General features: G+C 41.5%; 1 protein-coding gene across 5 annotated transcripts in view; it reads right to left on the bottom strand.

Moving 5' to 3' along the window:
• setd5 (SET domain containing 5) overlaps window positions 1-13232 on the bottom strand; it is a 35412-nt gene extending 22180 nt beyond the window's left edge. For all 5 annotated transcript variants that reach the window (XM_069677851.1, XM_069677848.1, XM_069677847.1 and 2 more), the window contains exon 1: window positions 12822-13232. The gene's annotated coding sequence lies outside the window, so the exon portion shown is untranslated. The remainder of the gene's footprint in view (window positions 1-12821) is intronic.

Genomic DNA, 13232 nt, shown 5'->3' on the forward strand with positions numbered 1-13232 from the left:
AACAGAAATGTCAGCTAGCTGTTGATTACAAAAGCAGAGCTCAAATGGCCTCCATGAGAACAGAGAGATAGAGGTGAGGATGTACAGAGGCAGAGATTGGATGGTCGATTTGGGTTATTGTAGAACTGTTCCTCTATAAACGCACTAAGAAGAAGAGCATGAAGGTGGTGCAAAGGTTTAATACAAATTTGTAACATACTTAGACATGATGCCATGGAGTAGATCCCATGGTACCCCATCCAGAGCCTTTTCAAAAACCACTGGCGGTTTATTATCCCTGTGGATGATCGCTGCCTCACAAAAATAGCAAGCTCGCTCCTACCCAACTCACAAAGGGAGTCACTATTTGGGCCTCTTCCAAAAGAGCCAGACGGTGAACTAGGGAGGTAAATTCCATACGAAGAAGGAAAGCCTTTCTTTACCTCTCTCCCTCCGCCTCCTCCTCCTCCTCCCCCACCACCTCCCTTCTTTCCTTGTTCGTTCCTCTGGCCATGAATACCGGGCTCAAATTACCGGCAGGCTCAACAAAGTCTTTTCACTTCCACTAGAACAGAGGCCATTTTGGAGACAAGTCCAAGGGGGAGGGACATACACACAAAATGAACAGCAAAACCTCTCTCTCTCCCTCACCCCCTTATCATCTCTCACATTACCCTCTGTCCCCTCTTCTTCTTTTATTTTAAACAAGCAACAGCTCTGCCATTGTTAAGCACTGGCATATGTGCATCGTACAGTCCTAAAACAAGCTGTTTGATTATCCTTAAATATCTAAATGTGTCTCTTGGGTGTTAAACTAATCCAGAGCATATGCACAACCCTTCAAAGGCACAAGCCTTGTCTGAACAGAGACTCCGTTTCACTTTCATTTGCATTAAATAACACACATATTATTTTACAGCACACACAGATACAGTGCCTATAGAAAGTGTGAGTTATAAAGCACATTATTGGGTCAACATTAAAACATATCTCTATTACCATAATTTTAATAACAAAGCAACACCAATAGCAGCGTAGTGAAAGAATGGCAAGGAGAAGGCTGTTTAAATTATTTCTGTCATCCAGTGTATAAATAACACATGCAAAAATACAACAATGTGCAGTGTCAAAGCAAGTACATGTTTTAGATACCATTAGGGCCACAAAGCAATGGTTTGACTTTACCGTGAGATGACATTACATAAAGAGAAATTACATTTTTGACGGTGTCAACAACAGCACAAAAAGATGATCTCAACTCATTTCACAAGCAAACGCACCAAGCAAGCATCAACAGCTTTGCTAACGGCTCAAGCAGGAGGATCTAAATTTGTCTGGTAAAAAGAGAGGAGATTTAAAATGTAAGTAAGCACAGTTTAACAGTGTAACGGAAGTTTCATAATGGTTAGATGGTTTGGCTAAAGTTAACTTTAGCCTGGCTTGTAGCAGCTAAAAAGCTAACTAGCAAATAATGGTGAATTAAAGTGCTGCAACAGTACTGAATTTTTCTAACCACGGTGAAAACACCCCCTTGCGCTTGGCTGTTAACTGCCGCCCCCCCCCGGCCTGCTGCCGCGGTATGTTTTGTTTATTTCACTACAGCACATCCCCAGATGGTAAAACATCATCGACATGAGAGAACACAGCAAGTTTATTAACCACTACTAAGTTTGTATGCTTGATTCTTGAAATTAAATCCACGGCGACTGGCTAGTTGTTGTTGTTGCGGCTAAACAACCATGTCACAGGACTACACACTACTTGTCTGCGCCGATTAGATGCGCAGAGGGTTGAAACAGCAGTGCTCTGACAGCAAGGTTTCTTTTACTGATAAATGTGATTTTTGTTGTGAAGTTTGTTGTTCATAATGTATCGTTCTGTATGGAAAGATGAGGTGCGTCCTTAGGATGCATGCATAGTGACTTTACTACGTCCCTTTAGATCTTAATGCGTCAGAGACGCTGGACGTGTAACTTGCGACATCACTGGGTCCATGCCGGTGTTGGCGTCACATAACTGCAGTATTGCAGTCATGCAGTTACCAACACAGCCCTACTGAGTTGTCGTGGTAACGTTGCATTAAACAGGTGCTTAATTCACTCAGTGTAGCAAACAAAATTCACAGCCATTTTTGCAACAGCTACACTTAAATCTGAGTTTATCTGTACATTTTCTGCTGACTACTGCCACCTAACAACACATGGAACATATGCACTTGTCTTACTGTCTCCGCAGTACACCTTCAATCTTTTCTTCGGTTCACCAACAGGAGAGACTTCCCATAACAAACTGCTAAACAGAAGCCCCTTATACACTGCTAGTTCAAGGCGGGATTATTACGCCTCTGGCGGAATGGTCAGGGCCAAGTTGATCCACCGCTGAGCCGGCATCTGAGGTAGTAAGAGAGGTGAAACGGAAGGGTTTGCTGCTAGCACTACAGAGAGACAAGTTACGACTCCTGGGTGGAGATTTTTTTCTGTTTTTCTGCAAATAACCGACCAATTGAAACTTGGTTGAATCAGAATCTTTTTAACATCCAAACTTATAGATTTAGTATTTTGGGAGAGCCCTTCGTAGCATGTCGTAGCTATTGACAACAACAGAGCAGAACTTCAGTGAAGAGTTATTTTCCAGATAAACAAAAAACAAAACACAGGGCTAAAACTATACAGAAATCAGTTGAAAAAAATATCCTGATGCACACACTTAAGCAATACAACTGGACCTCCACCCACCTCTCTGAAGTTGAAAGAAGAAATCAAATGGTAGCATGTACATGAGCACACTCATTTCAAAGTAAACTCACAGAGAACTTCAGTCCCCAGTGGGAAACTTCAAAGTAAGGTAAAGCAATAGACGAGGAAAAAATGCCCTAGGCAGCGTGTCATTCAGTACATTCCTCCACTGGCCCAGTGATCACAAAGGACATCTGAACGTTAGTGCTGATAATTTACCTTTTGTCTGCATCTGCTCTATTATTAATGGAGTAGTTCTACTTTTGGAGAAATACACTATTCGCTTGCTTGACGAGAGTTAGATGAGAAGATCAATACAACTCTTATACCTGTTTCTTACTGGAAACTAGGCAAAACATCTACTCAGGCTCTATATCTTAAGTGCTCTTTTGAAGCTCCAAAGACAAGACAATGCTTAAATGGCACCGACTAAGTAGAAATTGGGTAAATTTCCACTTCCACTGAACCTCCACAAATGATTCTGCAGAAGATGCAATGAAAAAAAGTGACTAGACTTTGTAGCAGTTTAACTGGTATTGGCTCACTGTTTCAATAGCATCCTTTAAGACAAGTTGTGTTTGCAGTATACTGGTGGCCTGCGTGTTGCATGCTCAAAATAATGCTTACAAAGAAAACAAATATTGCAGAATAGAAAGTTATCACAATTTTTTTCTTTTTCTTTTTATCATTATCAATGTATGACAGCAAACGGATACCATTACTGCAGAAGTTATTAATGATTATTATTATTATAATTAGTAGAATTTGTGTTTTGACCATTGGTGAACGATGTTAAATTCTGTCTTGTTTACTGTGTCATCACCATTCGTATCTATACAACCAATTTGTTGACAAGAGAACACATTTCATAGCCTCTTAATTTTGGTCTTAAAGTGCACCAGATTGTTCCATTTAACTTTAAAATGTAGGGTTAGGAGTTCACCTGCCATAGTCACAAGAAATCCTGTGGGAGACAGTGGATCTCCAAAGGGGATCATGATTATTTACGTTGATAGACATTTTCTTATTTATATGGATTGACCTTATATCCTATTACAAAGCAGAAATAAACTAAAACTTGCAGACTGGCAACTTTCTTAATGTACAAGTCAGTGTCACAGAGTTTTAACCTGAAAGTGCTTTTAGAAGTTTTTCAGGTTTAAGTGAAGTTTACTGTCTGCTTTGTAGAGGAGGAGACCACCACATACAATTCTGCTCCTACTAAAAACCTTGTTCATGATGACAAAATGAAAGAATCCTAGCCTTAAAACCAACTTGCATCACTAACACAAGCTTAGCTTGCAGGCCCTTGTGACATCGCAACAACATAATGGTGTCATAGAAACAGATTTCTAACACAAAAGTGTTTTATTAAGTGCTTTAGCAGTCAGAGGACCAGTCATAAGAACAGTCCATTTACCATTTCCAATATACACAGTGTAATTTTAACAAATAAGAAACTTGAAGGCCTTTAATTTGAAGTATTACATTACTTTTAGTATATTAACTTTCTTTATGTAACATTAAAAGACAAGTCACATCCTCTAGAAAATTGCAGTAGTAGAGCAAGAACTGGGCTGCTATATAAACATACATCCTCACACCACTGAAAGCCAATATTATCACCTTCCTTTTTGTGCTTACTTTGCTGGGACAAAACAACAGGCAGATATGGAAATACGGGTTTGATATTATTTTGATAAAACATATTCAGCTTAACATATTTATTGTTCATCTCGGTTTCAGCAGCCATGACAATAGCTACCACATTATGCTTGCAAGCTATGATTGGGTGATGGCAAAGCGGTTTACTTGATGACACGATGTCTTTTCAACATTTAGCTTCGAGGAGACCGCTAGGAGGGTTTTTACACACACATAGATGGACACCGATAAACAATTTGGCTTTGAACATCATGTCCATGCTCGCAGAGTGTCCACCTGTGCCTTGCCAAGCCTCCACAACACATCCAGTCCAGTGAGATTACACCAGCCCCCTCAGTCTGCCCCCGCACACATGCTTGCTGTACAAGGCAGGATATGAATATATCTGCCGTTCCCCAGCACTGCGCAGGTCGAGCTGCACTCTCTGAGCTACAGCAGGAGGAAATTGAAGATGAAAAACAGGCAAATCAATAGAGCCTGGCTTTAAGACCAACAGGATATGTGGCAAAGGGGAAAGCAAAGCACATTGTAGATCTTATTTCACACACACCCAAACACAATTTATAATATCACAACGAGGTAAAATCATGCAGACACAAAAGACGTTATACTCAATATCTGAACACCCACTAATAGTCTGCTTCATATGTCATAACACACAGCTCCATAACAAGATTGTATAACCAAAAACTGGCTTTCAGCACAGGTATTTATACATCTATGATGTAGCCTATATTTGTAAATTCTAAGAAAGATAATAATGGCTTCCATTTATTGAGTCCCACAAAAAAGGAATTTGTCAAATATGCACATATTTTTTTGGTATATTTAGAGTTTTTGTTTATTTATGAATTTTTAATACAATGTCATAAGTGCCTGGCAGAAGGACCTGACATTTTTTGACAACTTAGCCTTCTGAGGACTGGGAGAAGCAATATAGAAAAGAATTAGGAAAATACAGGGATACAAATATATTAATGAAATTATATCAAAAATAAAGAATAAATAGACTAGATTTTAGAAGTATAAAATTGAATACACGTGATTTTATGTTATATTTATTTATTCCCCTCCTAATGTTACTCTTTTATTTTTTGCTTGTTTTATTTCCACTTTTGGTGTCTTTTAGAGATAGACCGATATGGTTTTTTCAGGGCCGATACCGATTATTAGTAGTCAAGGAGGCCGATAACCGATACTTGAAGCCGATATTCATTTGCAGTAAAAGTGAAAATATTGGCGTCAAAATTTTGAATAATACAAACTCCAACACTTAACTCTGTTTAAATGCCTTTAAGCATATGCATCAGAGCCAAAATAACCCAGTTTTAAATTGAATAAATAAATAAACATAAAAATGGCCGATGCCGATATGCGTCAAAATGCCGAATATCGGTCTATCCCTAGTTTCTTTCAAAAGGTTTTCCTTTTTTATGGCACTCCTATGGGCTCATGTCCATTGTCATAGTGACACAGGGTGAGAACCACCAAGTCGAAAATAAAAGATGATCACAGATGACAAACAAGACTAGGTCAAAACCTCGTATGTGGCTGACCGCATCAGGTCAATGTGCGCTTTTGTGGGCAATGTGTTACAAGGACTGTCCTTGAGGCCGATGACAACGTGCTTGAAAGCAGGTGCGTGCTGCGGACGTAGGTGAGGACAGCGGACGAGCAGCCCTGCATACTCCCCGAACAAAGTATCCAGAGCCGTAAAGACAGAGTCACGTCAGTGGAGGTCCATTATGCTCCATGATCCACAATTGCGATGTCACAACTCTCTCTCCCTCTATGGCTGTGAAAGTACCATCACTCACTCACTAACATACAGACAATGCGTAGGGCTGACCCCAGCAGTCAGCCAAAAAGATGCACTAAGACACTAAAACAACAATGCTTTTAAAGAAGCATTCTATCACCACCTTCACTATGAAATAGGCTAAGTAAAACAATAATGTCATGCAGTGGGACAGAATGTTTCCAGCTGCACAATCACAGACCTTAGCTACAATTACATTGCACAGGCGGTGTCTAAAACAGACATGGCTGCTGCAGTGCCAGTGGAAAGCACTCCTGGAGCAAGCTGCGATCAGATTGAGGCATCAGCCAACTGTTCAGGCAACTGCACAAAATCTAAACAACAAGGCTTAGTCTTCACATGCTGGAGATGTGGGGGTAAAAGAAGGACGGATGAAGAATGATGCAAACATCTGGCCCTACTGTAAAAAAAAATGTAAACTATATATTTCAAAGGGCCTGTGACTGAGTTGTATCCACACTGAGTATAAGCAAGTGTATTAAGCAAGAATCTGGCAATATGATACAATGTAATACAGGAGCTATCCGTGAATATGTTGCAATAAACTGTGATAATATAAGCAAGGCAACATTAAATTATATCAGCTTCTGTGAGTCTTTGTGATGGTTTTATAGACCTGTGTTTTTGTCTACATGCTCGAGCACAAAATAAAAAACCCTGCCATGAATCTTTGCACGTACACAATGAAAAATAGATACAGGTTTTTTGAGAATTGATACATGATCACAAAACATAATATCGGAGTACTGAAGTGTGTCAATAAATTGTTACACCCTTACTGGATTATACTTCAACCCAAGCAGCGATGTTGCTGTTGTCATGCTGTGCGGTCGAGCATACTGGGAGTGCAGAGTGGCTCACCATTAACACAGCCTGTCTGAATGTACCGGGAACAGACTTGGCATGAGAGACACACAATGGAGAACAAAGCCCAAGTAGGTAATATCAGAGGGGTGTGGGAGAGAGTAGTAAACAGCCGGGTCAGCATGACACAAAATCAAACCACGAACATCTGAAACATCTGTTTCTGGGCAAACAAGCCAGCTACTCAGTAATGAAGAGGAGGAAAGAGACAAAAATACTGCTGCCTGTTTGTGCCTCTTTCCGACATGCCTCTGTTTCCCTGTAAAACTAAATTAAAAACAGGCTGCTTCTTTGGAATTAATTAAGGATCCTAACAAAGACTTCTGAGGGACTTAAAGGGACATAAACAACATATATGTTAACGTCAAAAGGTAACTATTCCCTGTTGTGCACCTGATTGAGGTTAGCATGTTACATTTAATCACACCCAGACTTCACAGTGGCAGTAGTCTGTGTAAGACATGTCTATACCCAAATTTGGGGAGGAATGTTTTGTTAAAAGCAGTGGAGCAGAGGCATGAAGCCCTAAACAGCCATCTTGTTGTTAGATAAGCTCCAAACATAAACCAGAGATAGCCTCTGTCTCTCACCACTAGTTCACACTGCATGACAAACACATTTACATGACATTTCCATTTCCTCTTTTGGCTGGGAGTCTTATCCAAGCGACACAAGGGCTTGCCCTGGCTCCACCTCGTGACAACATTTACAGCACAACACATATGTGAGACTAACCAATGCAGGATTGCAAGGTGTCACTCAAAGGAAAAACACACACGGAGGATTGGGGGCCATTTTGAACTGCTGTGGAGCTTATACTGTCTCGCTCTGACAGTGTTGAGTGTATGAAAGGGACACAAAAAACACAAAAGGTCTTGAAGTAACGCAACCAAAATTGTGGGGAAAGTCTGAACAAAACAATGTTCAAGCTTCAGCAAGGAACAAACCTCAAAGGTTCAAAGGGTTTAGAGAAGGTGCTCTATTTTTAAACCAAATCTTTTAAAAGCATGTGAATGGCCAAGATAAAGCCTGTTTACAAAAAGAAAAACTCCCACCTCACTCTTCCCAACAGGAACCATTTGTTCAAGGTGACAGAGCAAGGCGCTTATGAACAGGAAAAACCTGGCACCAGCCATTCGTTCCCCCTTTTGTTTTTAGCACTGCCGCTGTGCATTACAAAACAGGGCAGCTGTAAGCGGGTCGGTGTCGAGTGGCTTGACTTTGGTGCAGAAAGCTTTCTTGGTTGTTTTTCTTCTACCCTGCTCCTTATTTGTTCTCTCGTTCCCTGCCTGACAACACCCTCTGAACAAACACACTGAGAAATGTGTGTGGATTTTGCAATCTTGGTTTCACCTAATTCACACAAAGCATTTAGGTATTTTAATTGACCATTATTTGGTCTCCTTTATTAATGCTCTGCCTAGTTTCATTAAAAGAAAGGGGCAGGCAGGACCAGGGAAATTGGTGGGAAAGGAAAAGAGAGGGAGAGTTAATGTGGTGAAGCCTAAAATGGCTGCCTGCAGTTCAAAAGGTGGAGAGACAGAAACTCTGAATATGGGTGAGCTTTTTTTCCTGCTATACGCTCAGCCAAGTATGACAAGAAAGCAGGACAGGCGGCATAACAGTGAGAGAAAGAAGAGGAAATGAAGGACAAAACATAAAACAAGATCAGGAGAGGGAGAGGAGGAGAGAGAGCAAAAGAGAGAGAGAGAGAGAGAGAGAGAGAGAGAGAGAGAGAGAGAGAGAGAGAGAGAGAGAGAGAGAGAGAGAGAGAGATGATTACGTAGATTGCCTGCCTCACCCCCCTTTCTGCCTTGTTTTTTTCCCCCAGCCACCTCCTCCTCCTCCATTATTCTCCCAAGAAGCATTGCTCCTCGGCACAAAACAGAATTAACCAGCACAGCCCTCTGCAACACTGCTCCCCCAGTGCCGAGGAAACACAGCGCCCCATTGGAGCAGCTCCAGAGCTCCTGCACCAATAGGAACGTAGCGCTGAGGCAGGCGTCAGAGCGATTTGTTTTTAACCCCCTTGTGCAAGGCGGAGAGCCACACAACACAGAGCAGCTGCAGAGTGGAAGCGACAGAGAGGGGAGATAAATGGACTGTGGAGTTTAAAAGGAAATACAGAAGGTCTCTCCAGTCAACAGAAGAAAGAGTGTTACACATGTTACTCTTCAAATGCAAAGACTATAAGACATATAATTATAGGGGTGTTTAATCATAATATTTTTCATTTTTTATATAGAAGAAGAAAAAGCAATTTGGGGACAGAATACATTAGACTGCTGCTTACATTTGTAAATATTTCCATACAGATGTAGAGCCACAATACTAGCTTGGAAGATATAGTCACATAGGCACACACATGAAGCCGTATTAACATATCAATAGCTACACCTGCCCTCCATGTAATGATACAGAGTGCTATCAGCATGCAAATGGTACGTTAAAAGGACAGGGTTTTCCCCCTCTCTATTCCTATTCCTCACACACTTGCTCCCCCTGCTCCCTCGCTTCTCCAACCGTCTGCAGCGAGACCGAATCCTGTCTTCTTCTTTTGGAAATGTGCCAACATCCTGCTTCACTCCCTCTTGTACAAGCACACACACACACAAACCAGGGTTTACAATCTGTACGGTATTTGATCCAGACTCATCAGACCACAGCGCTCACCTATTCTAATTGTGCTTTCCATGGCCCAACAATTACATTTCTTGGTTTGCAACCGCTCAGTGGATGTGAATGAGAGAGACAGACTTTATTTCCTCAGTAAACAGAAAACTGGGCCAGGCTTAACCTTGAATGTCTGCACATTCCTCACATCTCCAATGTTTCAGAGGCCCATATTGGGAAAGAAGGGTCCACATCCTGTAGACAGATCCACACATACAAGTATAGGGCTGCTTTTGTAGGCAGTCCTCTTTCATGAATAGTTGTAACTCAACACCCTGAATAGCTCTACCTCACTCAAAAAACATAATGTGAACCCACTTTAGAAGTCTTGAAAATCAACATGGCCGGTCAGTACACAACAGAGCAGCGACAAGCAGCCAAGCACATTCTTAGCTTTCCCAGGGTGGCAGGGTGAGTTATAAAGGCAGGCCAGGGTCAGGGGGAGTGCTGGAGGGGCTCATGTTTCCAATGGTTCTGAGTGGCCAGGTTTGCAGGCTGCAGCAGCCCACACAGTCTATTAAAAGATGTGAAGTATATTCAGAGAATGCCAGTCGCAACCAATGAAAACGAGGCTCGGCACACTGCAATCTGGCTTGCAACAGACATCAAGATCAATCCAAATACTTGGCGCTGGCTGGCTGAACACTCCTAGCAGGGCACGAGTGTAATCTTTGTACTCCTCGTGAAGCAAGGTCGACAACAAGCTCAGGGAAAAACACACTGTACATGGAGCCACATGGATACATTTTCCAGTAGTAAATTTAGTTTGAAAATATCTGATTACTGAATATAGTACTTTTAGGGCACAACCAAACACAAAAAAGAAACATAAATGTGCTTGTGATTATTAAGCTGGAATACATCATATTTTGTTATCTGGTGATATTCAAACATTGAAGAAGATGAAAGAAAATGACATGATGTGATATAACTTAAGCCTGGGGGTATAACCAGTTGAGTTTGTGAAACGTCAGATATAAATATCACAACAGGGTTGCAGTCATACATCCGGTGGCACATTCATTGACCTAACCATGGCTTATAGAGCAAAATAACAGCTTATTTCTCTGTGCTTGTTATGTCCACTGCTCGGACTCCGAGTGCAGCACACTGCGAGCCTACGTGGTGCAGCTGAGTGGAGTACTGCTACTCAGGCGAGGGTAGGGGCAGCCATTTGAGCTCAGGAAACGCGGGGTCCTCATGAATTAAAAACATTGCAGAAACACATAACATAAGGGAAACGGTGCTTTATAATAACTCAGCATTTTCCTATATCACATGTTAACTCTGGTCTTCGCTAGCTCCAATCCCCCCGTTAGTTTAATTTAAGGTTAAATAAACTACATTGTGAAAATGACGAGACGTATGTAACCGTGAGGCCGAGTTTTGACCCTTAAAGCAGCCTAATAGAGGTGTACACGTGAATGGAGCACTTCAGAAGCGATCTGAATTGTCGAGCAACGAAATTGTGTTTGAAAACATGGGTCCTACAAAGTGCTCGAAACTTGTGATTGCTACAGTCATGCTCAGCAATACAACTCACAGTAACTCACACGTTAGAAATAAAAAATGGAGTCTAAAAAAAGGAAACAAGAGCTCCCCTCTAAAATACCACCCATTTCTCTTAACCGCCACCGAGGCTGGGGGTTGGTAGGTGGGGGAGGTGAAGAACAGCAAGTCACTACCCAACAGATCTGCTGGTTTTGTGATTGCCGGGGAGAAATAACATACAAATAGAGAAAACATAACCGAGCTTTAAGCTTGATTCACGCGCCTGAGCGAGGTTAGAATGTTGCCAACGTCGAATGTTAACGTGATGTAACGTTCGAACACCACCATGATGCAGGCACCATGTTTTTTTCATAAAAGTAAACGTTTCAGGACATAAATCCAGTCAGAAACGATACATAATTACGGAATTATACATCACAGAGGGATTCTTCTGTGCGCGTGCTGTGAAGTAATGGTTCAAAATAAGGACACAATCATCTGGAAAACATCCAAAAAGTTAGCTAAAAGGCTAGTGTAGCAATTGTTGCCTATGGCTTGTCTGCTAACGTTAACCAACACAGCAGCTGGTTGCTTAGCTAACATGAGTCGTCATTACCGATGAAATTGCTACTTGTGTCGTGGGTAACTGTTAAAACACTCGACAGTTTTGTGTTCTCACACCAACATTTAACACACTGCTATAAAAGGATCCATGCAACAAATAGTTTTTGGATGTAATAAAACTAGTTTGCATGTTACCTTAAGCAGTGTGATTCCTAACTTCCTAGCCCATAGAGGTTGTGTTGGTCTATTTTAGCCTCATAACACTATGCAACAAACACGACAAAAGTACCCAAAACTGCTTGTGTTGTTTTCACTGTGTAGCGTAAGAGTGTGTTAAGCCACATAATATTTAAACTTCCTCATCTAGCCATGGTTTATTTATTATTGCTTCAAGATGACACCAGTTTAAAGGTTATAGTGTTGTTTGGGCAAACATTGGCCCGAAAACGACAGCCCTGCATGACTGGTTCATCCCTGGTATAGAACTGAGAACATCATGAACTTAAAATGTTACAATTTCATAAAGCAAACGCTTCTGACAAAAGCGATGAACTGAAGGCACCCCGAATGGAATTAACGTCACACGAGTCAAACTCCGGAAAACTTGCAGAATGCTGTTGAGAGCTGTGGTGACATGAAATAATGTTTTAGCACTGGGCATTTTTTAACTACTTATGAGGTGGATTTCTAGGCTTAACAGGCTAGCTATCAAAAACAACACGAGGAGCTGATCAGAAAGCCAAGGAAGATAGGTCCAGACACAAGCAAGAGCAGCCCTGCAAAGCACACCATTTATGTGAGGAGCTTTACAGCCAGGCAAGCAAGCCACTTGAAAGTGAAAAGATAGTGGGGCCAACCAACTTGTTTTAATATTCTTACTAGGACGCTAAGTAGTGAGCTAGCTAAGTTGGTTAGCTTCATAGCTATGTTTGGTTGATAAAAACATGGTCAGTGCGTGACTATTATATTTATGTTACTGTCTCCCCATATAGCTGGTGATTTAGAAAAAAATAACGGTTAAAAGTACTCACCTAAAGAGGCATTCCAAACTTGTACAAGCAAGGCAAGTTCATGTACAGTAGGAAGTCCTTAGAGTATCCCAACATCAAATCCAACCAGACCAGTAGGCCTGTAGTCCGGCCTCGGAGTCTCCTGTATCCTTTGCCCTCAAAAGTAGCTTCCTCTCCAGGGGTAGAAAACAAACTTCTCAGTGTTTCCCACGCAAAGGCGGAAAGTTAAATTCCCTGTCCTGTTCAGGTGCACTGCATCCATTGAGTGTCTATTATAGATCCCCGTTGAATAAATCCATTTATTTTAGTGTTTTATATATTTACAGTCGCTATTTATAATGGGGTATATGCTGCTGTATGTGATACAGGGCTCTGATTCTGTCTCGGGTCCTTACATTCGCCGAGGCGCCCATCCCCCTCCTCGCCGGCATC

This window comes from Semicossyphus pulcher, unplaced genomic scaffold, assembly GCF_022749685.1.
Source record: "Semicossyphus pulcher isolate SPU_LCO1_2020_fin unplaced genomic scaffold, fSemPul1.0.p SCAF_3, whole genome shotgun sequence".
Taxonomy (NCBI): Eukaryota; Metazoa; Chordata; class Actinopteri; order Labriformes; family Labridae; genus Semicossyphus; species Semicossyphus pulcher.